The following is a 21,960-nucleotide window of genomic DNA, read 5'->3' on the forward strand; positions in this document are numbered from 1 at the left end:
ACTAAGGATAGTCCCAGTTTTTTTATTTTTAAAGATTTTATTTATTTATTTGACAGAGAGAGACACAGCAAGAGAGGGAACACAAGCAGGGGGAGTGGGAGAGGGAGAAGCAGGCTTCCCGCTGAGCAGGGAGCCCGATGTGGGACTCAATCCCAGGACCCTGAGATCATGACCTGAGCCGAAGGCAGACTCTTAATGACTGAGCCACCCAGGCGCCCCAGGATTGTCTCAGTTTTGAGAGATCTTCTCTTTGGTCTGAGAGTTACATGATCTGCTGGTGGTGTTTGTTTAAACACTTATAGGTCTCTTGTGACAATTGCTAAGGTGCAACTCACTGTGTTTTGGGGAGGGAGGTAAGTTAGTGCCTGGCCTTCACTTCAAGAAATACACTCTTGGGGATGCACATGATGTCCCTGGAAAGACCAGAGTTGTTGATAATTGCTGGGAAGTATCAACTCAGGTGAGTATGCATCAGTGTGGGACAGGGGGTATAGACTGACAGTGCCTCCAATGGGGCCTCCTGGCCAGGTGGTGAGCCTTAGGGATAGTGGAAGCCAGTCTCTGTTTTTATTTTTGTTTTTGTTTTTTTTTTTTAAAGATTTTATTTATTTATTTGACAGAGAGAGACACAGCGAGAGAGGGAACACAACCAGGGGGAATGGGAGAGGGAGAAGCAGGCTTCCCGCGGAGCAGAGAGCCCGATACGGGGCTCGATCCCAGGACCCTGGGATCATGACCTGAGCCGAAGGCAGACGCTTAACGACTGAGCCACCCAGGCGCCCCGCTAGTCTCTGTTTTTGGAAAGACTACCTGAGGGTAGTCAGTCCAATCTGTCCTGTTTGTCTATGTCACTAGCTTATGGGAGGACTGAGAATGGGAGTGAAGAAAATATTCAGAAGTGTTGACAGGTGTTGTCAGGGAATGTATAGGAGCTGGAGCCACCCCTTGTTTCCAAGAGACTTTATAGTAAAGTTACGGGGAACGGCTATTAAACTGTGGTCAGAGCTGTCTGACAGGGAATGACATACCCACTGTGTCATTTAAGATGCTTGCAACAGTTTGGGAGAGTTGCATCATGGCATTTTCCTTGTGGAGAAAGCTCCCAGGGGCAGTTCTGAAAGATAATGTATGATTAATGTTCCCATGCACTCCTCCCTATGTCCCAGGGTTTATGGTGTCCTTCCTTAGGTTTGTTCCTGTCCCTTTGTCTCTACAAAATCAGTGTGTCCCTTCCAGCAGCTATAACCTCACCTCTTTCCTAATCATACCCTCTTCACTCCCACATCTTTTGTCTGAGGGTCAGGTGCACGAAGGACAAACACATCTTAATAAAACTTACAGAGAGATCCCTTATGTCCTCCAGTTGGGCCTGCATGGGAGGCTCAGTGAGCAATGTACTCAACCAAGTGTTCATTATCCTTATGATCTAGGACCATATCAATCCAACAAGAGAAGGCAGGTGGCTGAACCAGAATGAAATTTGAATCCTCTAGGCCCTCTTTTGGCCAGCCTGCACCTGGAAGGTGTACCAACCTAGATGGCCTAGTATTGCCATTAGGGGAAAGAATGAAACATCATGCCCAAGAATGGCCAGGGCAGACTTCTGAATTTTCAAAAGACTTCCGTATCCCCTTCCACCCCTTCCATCCAGAACATGACCCAGGAATTGGCCCAGAGGATATTATCCCTTTCTGGAGAGAGCTGCATTTTTGCTCAGTGACCAAACTGCTTTACTAGGTTGACCGGGAAGAGGTGAGGGAGATAAAGTCAAAAATATTTTTTTAATTAAGCTTTTTATTTTATGATAATTGTAGATGCACACACAGTTGTAAGAAATACAGAGAAATTTCACGTACCATTTGCAGTTTTCCTCAATGGTAACATTTTGCAAAATTATAGCACAATATGCCATGGATACAGTCAGGCTACAGAACATACCCATCACTGCAGGATCACTCCGGTTGCCTTTTAATAGCCATGCTCATTTCCCTTCCCACCCCCACCTCCCAATCATGAAGTTTAACCCCTGGCAGTCATGAAGCTGTTCCCCCTTTCTATAATTTTGTCATTGCAGAGGATGTTATAGAAATAAAGTCACAACATATATGTGAAAAACATCTAGTCTTTTACATTAAGTGTAATATTAGCTATAGGTTTTTGTGGGACAAATTGTGGACATTCCCCTCTATTTCTCTTTTTCTGAACATTTTTATGGTACTGAATTTTGTGACATGTTTGTTCTGTATTGACTGATAGTCTGTGTGATTTTTCTTCTTTAGGCTGTTAATATTATGGATTACCCTGATTGAATATTAAACAAACCTTCCATCCTTGGGAAAAAGCCCACTTGGTCATGGTGTACAATTACTTATTTTTATATATTGTTGCATTCTATTTGCTAATATTTTGTTAAGGATTTTTGTAACTATGTTTATGAGGGAACTTTGTAGTTTTCCAAGTCTGGGCCAATGAGACAAAAAGAAAACCCAAGGAACTCACCATCATGTCGTTCCTTGGGTCCCTAGATTATTAGCTTGTCTACCTTCTTCTTGCAACATTTCACAGTCTTCCTATGCTTATATATACAAGCATACCTTGGAGATATTTCTGGTTCGGTTCCAGACCACTGCAATAAAGTGAATATTGCAATGAAGTGAGTCAAATGAATTTTTTGGTTTCCCAGTGCACATAAAAGTTATGTTTACACTATACTATAGTCTATTAAGTGTGCTATAACATTATGTCTAAAAAATGATGTACATACCTTAACTAAAAAGTTCTTTGTTGCTAAAAAATGCTATTATCTGAGCTTTCAGCAAGTCATAATCACTGATCACAGATCACCATAGCAAATATAATAATAACAAAAAAGTTTGAAATATTGTGAGAATTACCAAAATGTGACATGGAGACACAGAGTGAGCAAATGCTGTTTGAAAAAAAATGGCACCACTAGACTTGTTCCACATGGGGTTGCCACAACTTCAATTGGAAAAAAATACAGTATCTGAGAAGCACAGCAAAGCAAAGCACAATAAAACAGAGTATTCCTGATATTAAGTCAGGATTTTTAGTTGTACTAGCAGGGGAAATAGGGAAAATTATGTCTACTCCATTTTCTTACAAGTAGAATTCCCCAGGAATCTTTTTTTTTTTAGTAGATTTTTGAGGAAACTCTTCCAGTGGTTAATAATATCAGATGCTCGTCAGTGGTAATGAATGTGGAAGGTTGATCATATATACCTTGACCATCAGCCCACTATTGAGTAGCTTTTTAGATAAAAGGTGCACCATCATCAGATTACAAATGCTCCAGAAAGCCAAACTCATGATTAATTACATTGGCCACCTCTCCTTTGTGGGCTTCCATGACTCCCAGAAGGATTGAATATTGATAATCTACTCACATATTTTTTTTACTTGGTGAACAGGATCCTAAATTTTTGGATGATCTGTGGAGGTGTGATTACATTGTAATCAGGGCTACCTTGACTAAGGTGTCTGATAGCCACTGTATCAGACAGACTCTGAGGTGGCCCCCCATGATCTTCACCTCCTGGCTTTTAGGAACTGCAGCTGCTAGCTGACATCCAGAAAGAAACTGGGAACTCAGCCCTATAACTGCAAAGAAATGAATGCTGCTAACAGCCTAAGGGAGCTCAGAAGCAGATTCTTTTCCAGTTGAACCTTCAGATGAGAATGCAGCCTGTCAGACATCTTGATTGCAACCTTGTGGGACTCTAAGCAGAAGATCCAATTAAAACCATGCCTGAGCTCCTGACCCTTAGAAACTGTGCAATAATAAATGTGTGGTGTTTCAGGCTACTAAATTTGTGGTAATCTGTTATGTAGCAATAGGTAACAAATACAACAACCATGAGGACATCATCTGTGTAGTGAAAGCTTTGGACATCAGAAGGTAAAGGCATGCACTCAATAAATTCTGACCCATCCCCTCCTGGCAAATGGCAGGTAAGATCATGATGGTAAGTACCCATGATGAGGTACCACAAACGTAATTTGGAGACCTTGGTAGCATGCCAGAATAGGCTTCTCTCCATCTTGGTAGCCTCATCTGAAAATGGAGATAATTACAATATCGACTTCATGAGATGGTTGTAAGAATTAGATAATAATGTGGGTAAAACGGTTTATTTAGTACAAGACCTGGAATATTTCATGGTGTGTGGCCCAAATGAGTGTTGCTCACGGCATCTTAATATTTTAGTGAAGTCACATTTCTACCATATCGTTACATTATAATTGCAATCGATTTGCAGACCACTCCTCCCCACCCCAGCTAATCAACCAACCAGTCAACCCCTCAATGATTTCCCCAGGATCAAAGTCTCGTTTGGTGCAGTTCTGTCTAAATTCTCACAGAATAAAGCAATATTTCCCATTTTTCTACAACTACCAACACCCATCAAAAGATTCTAAGCCCACCAAGTCTTCCAAAGCACTCCTGTAACCAACACTGGGCTTCTCCGCAGAAACAGCCACCTCCCCCGTTAATAATGACTTCAATAAAGGATTCATTAATTTTTTTTCCCCCAGCAAAAGAATACTGTCCCCAAGAATCAGGATCTTGATTTTTATTATTTGCTCCCCAGAGAAAGCGGCAAGAGTGAAGTCCTCAGGCGTGGCCTGAACGCCTTTTGGGGGCGTGGGCATCCCGGGGCCCCAGTCTCTTCCACTCGGAAATGCGGGGGCTTTAAGCCAACTCTGGCGTGCCTTAATTTCATCCCAAGAACAGACTGCAATCATCGTGTTTAAACAAACCAGCCCAACGGCCTAAAAGCATGGGCATAACGGGGGCCAGGGCAGGGGTAAATCCTGGGTACGCAGGACCCGCTCTCGATCCCGGGCCCCTCCCGGGCCCGCTGCCGCTGCTGAGTGCCACATCAGCGCCCGCGCTGCACTTCCAGGTTCCTCTCGAGGATGGAGCGAGCTAGCCCGGCGGCCGGGGGCGGGCCGAAACCCTCGAGAGTGGCGGGCTGGCTGGCCAATAGGAGGCAAGCGAGGAGTCGCGGCCACCAATGAGCTGGAGCTCCGGGTAGTCGGCCCGCTGAGGTTCGTGCCCCGCGGGGGAACCAGATGAAGCACATCTGGACAGCTGCGCCGAGGAACTGTGTGGCCCCTTCGCGGGCCCGACGTCAGCTGGGCACGTCTCCCACGTTCTCTCCTGCTAGCCACTTATTATTATTCATATTCCCAAAGAAGCAACCGAGGATCCAAGCTTAAAACTTCCCCCCCTCCCTGCTAATTGAGACGGGGCCAGATCCCATCCAGCACACAGTTTAATTTTCATGGGGCTCTGGGATCAAAAGAACAGAAACAGCAACAACAAAAGCCCAGCCGCTGTCTGATTTAAAACTGGCAAAGTGAGAAAAATAGTGTTGAGTAAACAGACCAAGTTGGGTAAGTTTTGGAGACGTGCTGGATATCTTATTTCTCCCGCTGTGATCTCTCTCCTGCGTCTTTTTGCTGTTCTCATTATCTGCTCTTCATCAGAGAGATGAAAATATCGCTTGCTGCCACAAACTGCACAGACCCCCGGCTTCCTTTCCTTCTGCTTTGCTAACAATTTAATTTTTTGGTTACGTGTGTGTTATTTTAAAATTTCCTGGGAACAGAAATTTAACTGGTATCCCGTTGTCAGCCTCTCCAAACCTAAGAGTTGAATCTACTGATGAATTTTTTTTCCTATTTTCTTTCTGTGGGAACAGAGTATACATTTGTAAAGCTGAAATCTTTATCCATCCCCCCTTCCCTGACTGTTTGGATAGAATATTGAGAAAGTTATCAGACTTATTCTAAATTAATAGAACTTCTGCTTCTGTTAATAGGATGTTTAATATTAACTTACATTCTGAATTCTAGAGGTAACTGCTGTTTCACTTAACATGTATTCACATGTTTGTAACCCAAATATATCTTCTCTATGTTCTCCTGTCCATAGTGGGAGATCAAATTCCTTTATGATTGTTAAAAAGCTCATTAAATATGTGACAGACAATTGTATGCATCGATAACCTTATAATTGTATGTTAATCCCATAATTCTATCAAAATAATATTTAGAGTGATAGTAGATGTGTATACTTGCAGATAATTGTGTCACATATTTCAGGACTTAGAAAGGGAAATGATGGCAAATATTGAGCTAGGTGAATGGCCTAAGGCCCATTCCATTCAAAATATCTATAATTTTCTTTAAGCAATGTTTTGGATTTGAGACTTTGTCATATATTATTTACTGTCATGGCAGATCTGGCCAGAATTGATGTGTAATTTCTGGCTCAGAAAGGAATAGGTGGGGGTTTGGTGCCATAATTGCAAGTTGCAGAGTGTTTTTGAATCAGAACGGTAGTGCAAACAGTGGATGGAACAGCTGAAGTGGTTTTCAGGGATGCAGGGTTAGAAGAACAGTGCTGCAGAGAAATAATAGAAAGAGCCCGTGGGATGGTTCAACTCACAACCCCACTGTTTGAACCTTGGATCAGTTAGTCAGACCATCTGTGCCTGGGTTTCCTCCTCTGTAATGTGGAGATATTAATAGTACCTACCTCATGGGTTGTCTTGAGGACTAAGTGAGTTAACATAGGTTAAACAATAGTTCTGGCACATAGTACATCTTTGCTGTTGTACTCACTCTTTATTTCCTCCCTTCTCAGCTTCCTCCACCGCATGTCAGTTTCCCAGCCACCATTCTGACCTCTGAATTAGCAACTAGCATTTACTGAATGCTGACCTCTTGTTAATGATGCACTATATAAGTCTGTGAAGGAGAGAGAGTCTTGAGAGGAGAGTAGAATTTATCAGGTGCCGGAGAAAGCTAAAAGGTTCTGGGAGTGCAGACAATGGAAGGAGGACTTCTTGTTGTAGGATGGATTCATAGAAGGGTTGGTTTTCTGGGAAAGGACTTTGCCGAACAGGTCAGGTTGAGAGGAAAGGGATCATGGAACAGCGGGTGGCAGGGATTCTAGGAGAAAGGGAAAGCATGGGCAAAGCACTGAGGCTGGAAAATGTGGATCTATCCTTGGGGACAATGGGTTGTGATGCAGGATAATCTGTGGGAGGTGCATGGGTGGAAGGGTTGGACAGGTAGGAGAGGTAGGAGAGAGGATGGTATGGAAAGCCTGGTGGGGAAGGGGAGGCTTGGGACATAGATGGGTGGGAGATGGTGAGCTGAAATGGCAGCAGTTATATGGTGGAGGTGTTTCTGGAACAATCTCTTTCTGGGGTCCAGGCTCCACCTCTTGCCCAGCATACGCTCCCTGGCTCTCCATCCACTCCACTACTTCTGTGACCTCCCTTCAGGGCCTGCAGGCTGTGTGGGTAGGACTGAGCGGTGAGCCTGGCCCATACCTTTTAGACTCCGTGGTGTCTGTCTGGGAGCTCTGCTGAAGTGGTCTGGCATTCTGGGCTATTATCCCTCATACTTTTTAGAAATAGGCCTTCCCCTAAAGTCTTTGACATGGATGTGATTGTTCCAACTCTCCCCTCCTCTCATACACACAGTGTCTGCAGAGTAGCTCTTTCTCCCCATGCTGAGAGAATCATCTCTTCACACGTTAATACTTGTAACTTTGTAGTTCACAATTATGGAAGTAGATAAGACCTGTAATGTATATATAAGTGGAGAGTCAGGTTGGAGCTCTCCTGCTTTCTCTTCCTTGAGGGCATTGTGCTGGGGCAGAGAGAACCTGAGTTCTGGCCCTGGCACTGCTGCTGACCACCTGTGTGACCGTGGGCAAGACAGGGAGCCATTATGCCCTTCTTTGTGCTGTCATCTGTAAAATGATCTCTAAGATTCCTTGGATGATCTTTTTTTCTTCCCTCCTCATCTCTGGGGCAGTCTGTTGCTTGCAGATGGCTCTTTGAGACACTATGGCTAACACTTCCTGACCACTTAATACATGGCAAACATTATTCTGAGTGTTTAGCATATTTTAGCTCATGTAATCCTCTTACCAACCCTAGGTTTGGTACCTATCGCCGGAGGAGACAGAGACACAGGCATATGAAGAGACTGGCCCAAGGTCACACAGTGAACAAATGGCAGATGCACACCCAGTCTAACTCTAGAGCCCAAGCCTTAACCACTAGGCTACACTCTACTCCTGCTTGTCATGATGATAGTCAAGAAGTCCATGGGAGCAGCATCATTGGAGGGGGAGGGCCCATTTGAAGAATCGAGATGGTAAAATTTTCCTGGAGGGTCCAGAATATTGACATGAGTCATGTCTATGGCATGTGCTGTGCGTGGAGGCAGAAGACATTTTATGTGTTTATTAGATGGGGCTCATTGCAGGCAAACACTCTGTCATTTCATCTTGTTTGAACAAAACCCACCATAATACCTGGATATATAGTAGACATTCAGTAAATATTAGCTGAATTATTATCCTTTTTGAACAACTGAAAGTGTTTAAGAGTTAGGAGCAATGGTTTCCCCTTTATTTACCTGCTTTCTTCTCATTCTTCTACTCTCCCCAGAGGGAGCCTTTGTTACTGGTTTGGTCTATATCCTTTCAGTCCTTCTGTAAGGATCTACTCACAGGTATAGATCTAAATATAATGTGAAAATATAAATGGGACCACAATTTTTTTAATTGAAATATAATTCACACACAGTATTATATTAGTTTCAGTTGTAAAATAATTCAACAATTCTATACATTACTCAGTGCTAATCACAGTCAGTGTACTCTTAGTTCTCTTTATCTATTTCACCCCTCCCCCATTCACGTCCCTTCAGGCAACCACCAATTTGTTTTCTGTATTTAAGAGTCTATTCTTTGTTGAAGATTATTTAACCATAGAGTTGAGGGTCCATATCTGGGCTCTTTATTCTGTTCCATTGGTCTATATGTCTGTTTTTGTGCCAGTACCATTCTGTCTTGGTGATCACTGCTTTGTAATATAGCTTGAAATCAGGCAATGTGATGCCCCCGGCTTTGTTTTTCTTTTTCAACATTTCCTTGCCATCCGGGGTCTTTTCTGATTCCATACAAATTTTAGGTTTGTTTGTTCCAGCACTTTGAAAAATGTCATTGGAATTTTTATCAGGATGGCGTTGAAGGTAGAGATTGCTCTGTGCAGCACAGTGTTTATTATTCCGATCCATGAGCATGGAATGTTTTTTCATCTTTTTGTGTCTTCTTCAATTCTTTCATGAGTGTTCTGTAGTTCCTAGAGTATAGATCCTTTACCTCTTTGGTTAGGTTTATTCTGAGGTATCTTATGGTTTTTGGTGCTATTGTAAATGGAATCGATTCTCTAATTTCTCTTTTTACAGTTGCATTGTTAGTGTATAAGAAAGCAACTGATTTCTGTGCATTGATTTTATATCCTGCCACATTACTGTATGAGTTCTAGTAATTTGGGGGTGGAGTCTTTTGGATTTTCCACATAAAGTATCATGTCATCTGCAAAGAGAGAGAGTTTGACTTCTTCTTTGCCAATTTGAATACCTTTTATTTCTTTTTGTTGTCTGATTGCTGTTGCTAGGACTTCTAGTACTATGTTGAACAATAGTGGTGAGAGTGCGCATCCTTGTAGTGTTCCTGATCTTAAGGGAAAGGCTCTCATCTTTTCCCCATTGAGGATGATATTCAACAAAGCAGGAAAAAATACACAATGGAAAAAAGACTGTCTCTTCAATAAATGGTGCTGGGAAAATCGGACAGCTATATACAGAAGAATAAAACTTGATCATTCTCTAACACCATACACAAAGATAAACTCAAAATGGTTGAAAGACCTCAGTGTCAGACAGGAATCCATCAAAATCCTAGAGGAGTACATAGGCAATAAACTCTTCGACATTGGCCACAGCAGCTTCTTTCAAGATACATCTCCAAAGGCAAGTGAAACAAAAGTGAAAATGAACTTTTGGGACTTCATCAAGATAAAAAGTTTCTGCACAGCAAAGGACACAGTCAACAAAACAAAGAGGCAACCCGCAGAATGGGAGAAGATATTTGCAAATGACACTACAGACAAAGGGCTGATATCCAAGATCTATAAAGAACTTCTCAAACTCAACACCCAAAAAACAAATAATCAAGTCAAAAAATGGGCAGAAGACATGAACAGACACTTCTTAAAAGAAGACATTCAAATGGCTAATAGACACATGAAAAAATGTTCATCATCATTAGCCATCAGAGAAATTCAAGTCAAAATCACATTGAGATACCACCTTACACCAGTTAGAATGGCAAAAATTGACAAGGCAAGAAATAACAAATGTTGGAGAGGTTGTGGAGAAAAGGGAACCCTTTTACACTGTTGGTGGGAATGCAAGTTGGTACAAGCCACTTTGGAAAACAGTGTGGAGGTTCCTCAAAAAATTAGAAATAGAGCTACTCTGTGTCCCAGCAATTGCACTACTGGGTAATTACCCCAAAGACACAGATGTAGAGAAAAAGAAGAGCCATCTGCACCCCAATGTTCATAGCAGCAATGTCCACAATAGCCAAACTGTGGAAAGAGCCAAGATGCCCTTCAACAGATGAATGGATAAAGAAGATGTGGTCCATATATACAATGAAATATTACTCAGACATCAGAAAGGATGAATACCCAACTTTTACATCAACCTGGATGGGACTGGAAGAGATTATGCTAAGTGAAATAAGTGAAGAAGAGAAAGTCAATTATCATATGTTTCACTTATTTGAAGAACATAAGGACTAGCATGGAAGACATTAGGAGAAGGAAGGGAAAAATGAAGGGGAGGAAATCGGAGGGGGAGACAAACCATGAGCAACTATGAAAACAAACTGAGGGTTTTAGAGGGGAGGGGGGTGGGGGGATGATGGGTTAACCCAGTGATGGGTATTAAGGAGGTCACATATTGCATGGAGCACTGGGTGTTATACACAAACAATTAATCATGGAACACTACATCAAAACTAATGATGTACTGTATGGTGACTAACATAACATAATAAAATTAAATTAAATTAAAAATAAGTAAAAGTTCACTAACCTCAGGGGAAAAAAAAAGAGTCTATTCTTTTGTTTGACTTTTTATTTTGTTCATTTGTTTTGTTTTTTAAATTCCACATATGAGGGGCGCCTGGGTGTCTCAGTCATTAAGCGTCTGCCTTCGGCTTAGGTCATGATCCCAGGGTCCTGGAATCGAGCCCTGCATGGGACTCCCTGCTCCGTGGAAAATCTGCTTCTCCCTCTCCCACTCCCCCTGCTTGTGTTCCCTCTCTCGCTGTGTCTCTGTCAAATAAATGAATAAAATCTTAAAAAAAAAATTCCACATATGAGTGAAATTATATGGTATTTGTCTTTCTTAGTTTGACTTATTTCACTTAGCATTTACCCTTTGGGTCCATCCATGTTGGTGCAAATGGCAAGATTTCATTCTTTCTTTTTTATGGTTGAGTAATCTTCCATTGTGTATATATAGAACATCTTTATTTATTCATCTGTCAAAGAACACTTGGGTTGCTTCCATAATTTGGCTATTGTAAATAATACTGCAATAACATAGGGATATATATATATATATATATATATATATATATTTTGTGTGTGTGTGTGTGTTAGTATTTTCATTTGTTTTGTGTAAATACCCAGTAGTGAAATTACTGGATTATGTGATAATTTTATTTTTAATTTTTTGTGGAACCTCCATACTGTTTTCCACAGTGGCTGCACCAGTTTGCATTCCCACCGATACTGCAGAGGGTTCCTTTTTCTCCAAATCCCTGCCATCAGTTGTTGTTTCTTGTCTTTTTGATTCTAGCCTTTCTGATAGGTGGAGGTGATATCTTATTGTGGTTTCAGTTGTCATTTCCCTGACGATTAGTGATGTTGAGCATCTGTCTTCTTTAGAAAAAAAATGTCTCTTCAGGTCCTCTGCCTATTTTTAAATTGGATTATTTCTTTGTTTTTTTTTTGAGGGGGTTGAGTTGTATAAACTCTTCATATATTTTGGATATTAACCCCTTATTGGATATATCATTTGCAAATATATTCTCCCATTCAGTAGGTTACCTTTTTGTTTTGTTCATAGTTTCCTTCACTGTGCAAAATCTTTTTATTTTGGTGTAGTCCTAATAGTTTAATTTTGCTTTTGTTTCCCCTGCCTTAGGAGACAGATACAGAAAAATGTTTCTATGGCCGATGTCAAAGAAATTACTGCCTATGTTTTCTTCTGAGAGTTTTATGGTTTCAGGTCCCACATTTAGGTCTTTAATCTGTTTTTAATTTTGTGTATGGTGTATGAAAGTCGTCCAGTTTCATTCTTTGTGTGTAACTGTCGAGTTTTCCCAGCATCATTTATTGAAGACCGTCTTTCCCTATTGTATATTCTTGCCTCATTTGTCATAGATTAATTGACCATAAAAGTGTGGATTTATTTTTGGGCTCTCTATTCTGTTCTATTGATCTGTGTATCTGTTTTTGTGCCAGTACGATACTGTTTTGATTACTACAGCTTTGTCATATAATTTGAAATCTGGGATTGTGATAACTCCACCTTTGTTCTTCTTTTTCAAGATTTCTTTGGCTCTTCCAAGTCCCATACAAATTTTAGGGTTATTTGTTCTAGTTCTGTGAAAAATATTATTGGTGTTTTTTTTAAAAGATTGTATTTATTTATTTATTTGACAGAGAGAGAGCACAAGCAGGGGGGATGGCAGGCAGAGGGAGAAGCAAGCTCCCTGCTGAGCAAGGAGCCCAATGTGGGGCTCTATCGCAGGACCCTGGGATCATGACCTGAGCCGAAGGCAGACGCTTAACCGACTAAGCCACACAGGCTGTTGGTATTTTGATAGAGATTGCAATACCCCTGCTGTTGGTATTTTGATAGAGATTGCATTAAATACGTAGATTGTTTTGGGTAGAATGGACATTGTAACAGTTTGGTTTTTCCAATCCATGAGCATGGAATATTTTTCTATTTGTTTGTGTCTTCTTCAATTTCTTTCAGCAGTGTTTGATATTTTGGAGTATAGATCTTTCACCTCTTTGGTTAAGTTTATTCCTTTTTATTTTATTTTATTCTATTATATTTATTTAATCTTTTTAATGCAATTATAAATGGAATTGTTTTCTTAATTTCTCTTTCTGTTGCTTCATTATTAGTATATAGAAATGCAACAGGTTTCTGTATATTAATTTTGTATCATGCAACTTTACTGAATTCCTTTATAAATTCTAGTATTTTTTTGGTGGAGTCTTCAGGGTTTTCTCTATATAGTATCATGTCATCTGTAAATAGTGAAAGTTTTACTTCTTCCTTACCAATTTGGATGCCTTTTATTTCTTTCTCTTGTCTGATTGCTGTGGCTAGGACTTCTGGTACTATGTTGAATAAAAGTAGCAAGAGTGGACAACCTTATCTTATTCATGAAAATGGTGGAAAAACTCTGTTTTTCATATCGAAAATAATTGTGGTTTGGAACCACAACATATTTATTTAAAAAAAATAGAGAAACTGAAATGTTCCAAGGCTTGTGGAAAAATGGGGCCGGTGTCAGGTAAATATTCTACTTCTATTTCTTGGGCATTAAAGTTTCTTGTCTTATTCCTGGAGATGCTATGGTTTTGGGATAAGAACTTCTCATGATGAAGGTCGATGCAGGGTTATTTTAGGTGCCCCATTATTATTTATACCTAGTCTGGATTTTACATCTTTTTGGTACTTCATTCTTCAAGTCTTTTATATTCTTTAAGTCTCGTATCAACTCTAAAATAGTATTTGAAAAATATTTTAATCTGCTTTTTACTTCATTATGTTAATGTAGTCAGTCTTTTCAGTATAGCACTCTGACTGAGCACATAGACTTTGGAGTCAGACTGTGAGGGTTTCAATCCCAGATCTGCTTCTTACTAGTATACCTTGAATAAGTCACTTTCTCTAGGAGGCTTTATTATGTTGTATTTATTATTATAAAGTAGGGGATAGCAATAGTCATAAAATGAGAAAAATCCATATAAAGAATTTAGCATAGTATCTGGCTCATAGTAAAGCCTATACATATAAGCAATTCATTGTTTATTGTGGTAAAAAGCATAACATAAAATTTGCCATTTTAACCATTTGTAAGTGTGTAGTTCAGTGGCATTAAATACATTCACATTGTTGTGCAGCAATCACAACTATCTCCAGAACTTTTTCACCAAAATGAAGCTCCATAGTCATTAAACAATAACTGTTACCCTCCCTGACTGGCAACCACCATTGTACTGTCTCTAGGAATTTGATTACTCTATGTACCTCATATAAGTGGAATTATACAGTATTTGTCCTTTGATGACTGGCTTATTTCACTTAGCATAATGTCTCCAAGGTTCATCTATGTTATAGCATGTATTTTTAAGGTTGAATAATACTCCATTGTATGTGTATATAACATTTAGTTTATCCATTCGTTTGTTGAAGGCATTTGGGTTGTTCCCATCTGTGATGGCTAATTTTTTGTGCCAACTTGGCTAGGCCACCCTAACCAAATAAGGAAAAGCTTATTCTTGATGTTTCTGAGAAGGTATTTTTTAGATGAGATTAACATTTAAATCAGTAGACTTGAGTAAGGCAAATAGGTCTCCATTATGTGGATGGGCCTTGTCTAATCAGTTGAAGGCCTTTATAGAAAAAGACGGACCTCCCTTTGACAAGAGAGAATTTTGCCGGCAGACTGACTGCCTTTGGACTTAAATTGCAGCATCATCTCTTTCCTGAATTTCTAACCTGCTGGCTTATCCTGAAGGTTTTGGACTTGCCAGCCTCCATAATCATGTTAGCCAATTCCTAAAATAAGTGTCTCTCTATATATAATATATAGCTATAGATTTAGCTATATATAGATAGTAGATACAGACATATAGATGTGTAAATATAGATAGATACCATATTCATTCTATTTCTTTGGAGAATCTTAACTAATACACCATCTTTTAATTATTGTGAATAGTGCTGCTATGAACATTGGTGTACAATTATCTGTTGGAATTTCTGCTTTTAGTTCTTTTGGGTATAAACCTAGAAGTGGAATTGAAGGATTGAAAAAAGTAATTCTTATAGGAATAGAAAAATGCCCAGTGCCCAGCAAGGTAAAATTCACAATATTGGCACCCTAAAATAGTGAAGCAGTTATGTTTAAAATGGAAATAAATACACTCTCCCTGACTGTCCTGGAGGTGTACTTACATGCGCATATTTGTACTATTAAAAAGTCAAACAGTTGAGGTGTTCGCTATGGTAACATTTTGTACATAATAAGCCAGAGTTTACCAAACCGTGGTCTGTGTTGATTTTACCTTGGCTTCTGAGATAGAAGTTTTTCTTCAATGACTATTACGGTTTTTTAAAATTCTTTTTCTGTGTTTGATAACTCCAACCTCCCCATTGGATTATGGTGAGGTAAACTCAGCTAAGAGTAATACTGGCTAAATGCATCATGCATCCTAGGGTTGGAGTTAGGAGTAGGGGGCACTGGGTGGGGGGTGAGGTGAGGCTAATTTGTTGAGGCTAATGGATGACTCAGAATCAAAGGCCTTATGGAGAGCAGCAAGGGCCAAAGCAGGGCTGCCAAGATCTGCTGACAGGTCTAAGGGGCTTGACTAAGCCAGAGTCTAGAACCAGAAGCCTTTGAAACCCAAGAGAAGCACATGGGGAGGGAATTCAGCCAAGTCCAGTTGGGACTGTGACTGAAGTTGAAGAGTCAGGGCTTGATTTCATTACTAGAGGTATGAGGCTGGGTCAGAGAAGGATGCCCTGGAGTCAGGCTTGGGGTTAAAGCTCTGGAGGTTCATACCTTAGTCCCAGGCTTTGAGCCTGGGTTGTCTCTTCTCCCTCTGAGAATTGGACATTTTCTCTGTTTCTCTGCTCCACTGCTTCCTAGAAGTCCAGTCTGACACCCTATCTTCTGATATCTCTGCATAGATACTTTGCAGCTAGAACAAACAAGTTTTCCTTTTTTAAAAAATTTGACTATAGTTGACACGGAATGTTACATTAGTTTCAGGTGTACAACTTAGTGACTTGACAAGTTTATAGACTAAATGAGTTTTCTTCAGTTTGGCTGTTGCTTAGCATCTTGTCATTCCTTCCCACTTTGTCTGTGCAGATATATTGCTGTTCCTCATACAACTTATACATTTCTCAGGTGCTGGAAAACTCTGTTTTTTTAAACATGTAGCCCAGATCAATTATTGGGAAAACTCCTACTTAAGATGACAACAAGATATTATTACTATCATTTGATAGAGATTTTACTTTCTTTGAAGGTAAGGACTAAATGCTCAGTCTTTGGGAAAATTGGAAGTCAGTTTGTCTTTTAAAGGAGAAGTACTAAAGTCACTTTTTCATCTAGAAAGGAAGCTTTCTGTCAGAAGTCTTAAAAAAACTTTACTTTTATTTCAGCGATGACCATACTATGGATTGGGATGTAGGGATGGATGCTGGTCAGTATTCCCCTGTCACTGTAATCGTTCTCAGAGCAGAAATGATTCATTTGCAGTATTTAATAATAGTAACAGCAGTAAGAACAGCCACACTAGATGACAGATGGAGTCCATTTATCACTTTAATTTCCTCTAAATCAGCATTGTTTGAAGGCGGTTCTGTTCCTCTCATGTTTTCCACTGAGAGAGAGAGAGATGCAGGAAATATTAAGAGAGCATGGGTAAGAGCCTTCTGCTTCTATCTGATGAGCTCAGGACTGCCTTCTGTACTCCTTTGCATATCAGGGGCCATTAGTCTACCAGGAAGATGCAATTCAGGACAAAGATTATGAAATGTGTAAAAAACTTGGTTATATCTAATTGTTGTCTTATTAATTGTGATAAGTGTTGTTGGTTTTGCTCTTGGCATTATTTTTAATTATTTATGTTTCATGGTGGTAATGAGTAAGAGAGGGTGGGGTGAGTGGATGAAACTGGTTCTGCACCCTGACAGGTGGTGACATTATGATTGTTTCTCGGATGGGAGTTGAGTTTTTTACAAGACAATAAACAAACAAAAAGCATAGTCAGACCTGTAAATACAGAGAACAAACTGATGGTTGCCTAAGGGGTGGGGGTGGGGGAGTGGGCAAAATGGGTGAAAGGGAGTGGGTGATACAGGGTTCCAGTTATGGAATGAATAAATCGCGGGAATAAAAGGCACAGAATTAGGAATATAGTGAATGATACTGTAATAGTATTTTCTGGTGACAGATGGTGGCTACACTTGTGGTGAGCACAGCGTAACGTATAAACTTGTCAAATAACTGTGTTGTACACCTGAAGCTAATGTAACACTGCGTGTTAACTACACTCAAATAAAAATAATTTTAAAAAAAGATTGGGGCTATCACTCCTACCTTCAGAGAGCACAGCCCTACATTTTATGGAAAACAGCTTTGACTCTTACTGAGCCCACTTATGCTTCTGAATTTTCCTTTTGATATATTATCTATCACTGCTTGTGCTGAATCAAAAGCATATTGCCAGATTTGGAAATGGACTGTTGTTAATGAGGAACTTGGTAAGGCCTGAAAAAGTAAATTTTCAGGAAAAGCTGTGGGCTCAAAGGGTATCTTCTTTCCTTCATTGTTTGGCACATTATCACTTTACTTTTCCATGTTTCAGTTAACAAATGATGTTTAGAAATATCCTGTCCTCCACCATCCCCAAACCAGTTTGTCTTTTTGTCTTTTTCCTGTGGGTATGATTTAAGAAGGAATTCATCAAGGGCAGTTATGAGTCTAGATTGACTAAAAAGCAAGAATAAAGGTGAACTTAAGACTAGTTAAGAAGCAGAAAGAGAAAAAAGAAATGACTGAACCAGTCTTCTCAAAAATTTTGTTGGAAGTTTGCTTGAAGACTAATTCACTCCCTTAACCATAGAGTTGAGTCATATTTTTTGTAATTAGTTCTTATAAAATTCAACCATTACTAAGCCGATGACCAAAGAGGACTCTTTCAACTTGATAGAGTAATCTCTTCTCTAACCAAAATTGTAGGAAATTTTCTGCCAGCAAGCACGCAGATTTCTTACTGGGTCCACTCCTGCAAGATTTATCTTTCCAGATCAATCCAGTTGGTTAGGTTAATTGGGCCCAGTCAATCTTTAAAAAAAAAAAGTACCAGTTACGGGGTAGAAAGCTTGTGAATCTCCCAAGGAAACAGACATATTTGCACAAGTCCAGTTCAGGATTACATCTTACAGGAGAAATTGCTCTTTTCCTCTCCAAGCAATACCAGAATAGACTAACACTTTGTGGGATCTTGGAGCTTTCTAGGACACTCTGCCCAGGAGGAATGATGCCTGAGAGCATGTAATTCAGCCACAGTTTCTCTCAGGTCTCTTTCCATCACTCAGAGGACAAGTTCTCTGTCTGCAGGACCCACTTTGTGGGTGTGCAACCTTTTAGTTGTACAGGGTTACAGTTTTAGAAGGGCCCCATGCTTGTTTTAATGTTCTGTTGTCACTATTTTGAAATTTTCAGCAATTTATAAACAAGGGACTCTGCATTTTCCTTTTTGCTCTGGGCCCTACAAATCATATAGCTGGTTCTCCCTCTAAGCTTTCAGGGTCACTCAGGTGTAACAAGAGTGAGAAAGTAAAATCAAGGGCCTGTTTCATCACTTTCCTCCAAGTTTATGTATCCAGATGAGCACTTAATGAAACTGCTGCTCATTCTCTTGTCTTTGTTGATTTAATGTTTAATCTCCTTTAACAGGAGGTTTTCAGAGGATCTTTTCCCTTTCTGGAATACTTTCTGTACTAATTTAGAGCCTGAAGTTAAAAGGGTGAGTCAGGTCTTGACAACATGTGGTACTTCCATCCTTTGAAAAGAAGTTTTCTAAATCTCCTTGTGCTACTTTGTTTTATGGGCTCTTGATAGCACAACTTCAATTTCACAGGTGCATTGTACACACACTCCAGTGGGTCTTATTTTTAAAGCAAGAACCAGGAAATATTCTTATTGGTAGGTGGGTCCAAATGCTGAAACCAGCAGCAACGATTGTGAATATTCATACCTGAGTTTTCTTAGTCTTCATAGATACCCTTGGGTAGGAGTGGGTGTGAGCTAGTTGGCTTGGTAAGTTGGCCCAAGTAAGGGAAACAAAGCCATGGGTGGACCTAATTCCTGTAGGAACCTTCTACTTTTACTGTGCTTACACACTGAACACCTAAGCTGGCTGGTTGAACAATTTCATAGAAATAATTAATCCAGAAGCAGACTCGGTGAGAGTGGGAATAAATGAAGGTAAATACCTCACGGGTTTTGGAGAAATACTTTCTGACAGTGAGTCAGTAGTGCCTCCCTGACTGCGAAGGACAAGTGTCTTCTGGTAAGTGAGAACATGCCCAATAGGTTGACAATCAGACTTGCATGTCTGATGATATTAATTGCAGGGTGTAATGGGCCAGGTTTCTGTAAGTAGGATGGAGGTGGAGGCCACTGGCGGGGAGAAACGTGAGTGGGAGGAAGAAAAGAGATTTCTCTGGGGCTGTTGCAAGGCTGATGCTGTGAAATATGCTTGTCTTTCTTGAGGATTGTTAGCTACTAAGCATCTGGCAGGATTGTTAGCTACTAAGCGGCACATCTTGGTCCTTACAACCCATGAGAGATTTGGGTGAAGGTGGTGTGGTAAGTTTAAATATTGTGTTTTCTTATTAGTTGTCTTTGGCGTGCACATGGGTGTGTGAAAGTGTGTAAAACTGACTGAAAGGTGTCCGGTTTCAGCCTACTGATTTTTTTATTCTGTTGGAAAATTTTTAGCATTAATTAAGAAACAAAGACTTACTTTTAACTTCTTCTTTCTGCTCCGATTCTAAGATGTTTGCTATACTGAGACTAAGTATGATGAAGGACTAGGAAGGGAGAATTGATCTGAAACAGTCAAAGGTTAGTTCACCATTTCTAGAATAACCTTTAGTATGTAAAGAATAAGAACTTTTGATTCAGATAGATCTTGTTTGAATCCCGACTTTCCGTGTGTATTTGGGAGATTGTGAAAATAACTTAACCTCTCTGAACTTCAGTTTCCTGATTTGTAAAATGGGGGTAATAATACCTTCTTCCCAGTGTGGCAAGGAGCTAATGAGATAATGATGGCCAAGAGCCTTGTGTTGTATCTGTCAATAGAACCTGGTACCTTTGGTGTATCAACTCCTCCTCTAGCCACCTTCCCTATAATGGGAGCCATGGCTTGCCATTCTCAACTCCTGTACTCATGAGTGTTTTCCCAGCCAGCTTATTGTGGGCTATGGCTGATTGAGACAAAGCTAAGCCTAGCCTAATTCTGATGATTCCATCGACATTTCATTTCATTTTATGTTAAGATCTAGCATTGCAGTTACATAGGCAGAGTAGATGTGGGGAGATCTGTGTCTTAAATGCTGAATTCTACTTGATTTGTAATATTTACCCCCTCTTGGATATTCAGGAATCTGCCAGCTGAAATACAAGTCCTGCCATCCACTCTTTCCATCCACCAATCCATCCATCCATCCACCCATTCATTTATTCATCAATTTATGCCTCTGTTCATCCATCCAACACTTACATACTGAGCCACTTACTATATGCCAGGAACCATTCTAAGCAGCAAAGAAAAATAGAAAAGAATCCTATATTCATGGAGCTTTCATTCTAATTGCAATAAACAAAGTAAGTCAGTAAATTATGTAGTATGTTAGAAAGGGATGTGTGATGGGGAAAATAAAGCAGGAAAAGGGGATGGGGAAGTTGTAAATAGAGTCATCAGGGAAGGCCTCATTGAGAAGGTATTTGAGCAAAGGCTTAGATGAGATGAGGGGGAAGGGTATTTCAAGCAGGAGGAACAGCCAATACAAAGACCTGAAGGTAAAGGAGAGCCTGGTGTGTTCAAGGAGAAGCAGGGAGGCCAGGGTGGCTGGTAGGGAATAGATGAGAGGAGAGGAGCCTGGAGAAGTGTTGGGGGGCTAAATCATATGGAACCATGTAGGCCATTGTGAGGACTTGGGCATAACTTACATCTCAACAAGATAACACTGACTTCTGTGTTAAGAATAGTCTGAAAGGGGTAAAGGTGGAAGCAGAATCCAGTTAGAAGACCATTTTAATAACCCAGGCCTGTACCAGAGTGGTCTCAGGGGAGGTGGTGAGAAGTGGTCAGATCCTGGGCATATTTTGGAGATAGAGCCAACAGGCTTTTCCAGCAGATTGGAGGTGAGAAATGAGAGCAAGAGAGGAGTCAAGGATGACTGTAAAAATTTGGTGACACTGGGAGAATGAAGTTGTCACTGAGTGAGGAAAACTGTAGGTAGGCAGATCTGGTTGGGGTGTCAGGAGATCTGCTTTGGACAGTTTTGAGTTTGAGATGTATTCTGGACAGCCGAGTGGGTAGGTGGATATAAGGAGTCTAGGGTTCTGGGGAGAAGTCCTGGCTACGAATAAAAATCTGGGAGTTGTGAGCATGTGGCATACTGTTGAATGCTGTGAAAAGAGATGAGATTCCCCAGTACTGAGGAGATAGAACAGAATTCTAAAAACTGAGCCCTAGGACATTCTAATTTTAAGAAGGTAGGGATTAGGAGAAACCAGAAAAGAAGGAGGGGCTAGTGAAGAAGAAAAATATGGGAAGGATATTTTCCAAGGAGCAGGCAGTGATCAGCTCTGTGAAATTCTGCTAGTGGCTCAGGTAAGTTGAGAATTGGCCATTGAATGTAGCAATGTGGGGATCTTTGGTGATCTTGATAAGAAAGCTAGAATCATGCAGGACCGGTAAAGAAGGGACAGAATGAGGTGGGGAACTGTGAAGTTAGAGATCATTCAATTGTAGCCTATTTATTCTCACTCCCAATCCAGAGATTCCAAGCCCCTCAACTTCCCATTTTTCTCATTCCTCTTTATTATATGTTGCCAATCTTTGTAAGCAAACTTAAATTCTTTTGGAATGGGCTGGCAAACAAGCATGGTGGGATACTCCCCCAGGTAGGTTCTCTTTGGCTTCT

General features: G+C 40.4%; 1 protein-coding gene across 3 annotated transcripts in view; it reads left to right on the plus strand.

The window, feature by feature from the left end:
- Positions 1-5,122: 5,122 nt before the first annotated feature.
- The window catches only part of TMEM45A (transmembrane protein 45A), a 68,816-nt gene continuing 51,978 nt past the window's right edge, over positions 5,123-21,960 (plus strand). Inside the window, exon 1 of one of the 3 annotated variants that reach the window (XM_036109696.2) lies at positions 5,123-5,421. The gene's annotated coding sequence lies outside the window, so the exon portion shown is untranslated. Of the gene's footprint in view, positions 5,422-19,175; positions 19,314-19,445; positions 19,613-21,960 lie in introns of those variants that run through there. The other 2 variants (XM_078063792.1, XM_036109693.2) reach the window with 2 other exon arrangements.

This window comes from Halichoerus grypus, chromosome 1 (genome assembly GCF_964656455.1).
Source record: "Halichoerus grypus chromosome 1, mHalGry1.hap1.1, whole genome shotgun sequence".
Lineage (NCBI taxonomy): Eukaryota > Metazoa > Chordata > Mammalia > Carnivora > Phocidae > Halichoerus > Halichoerus grypus.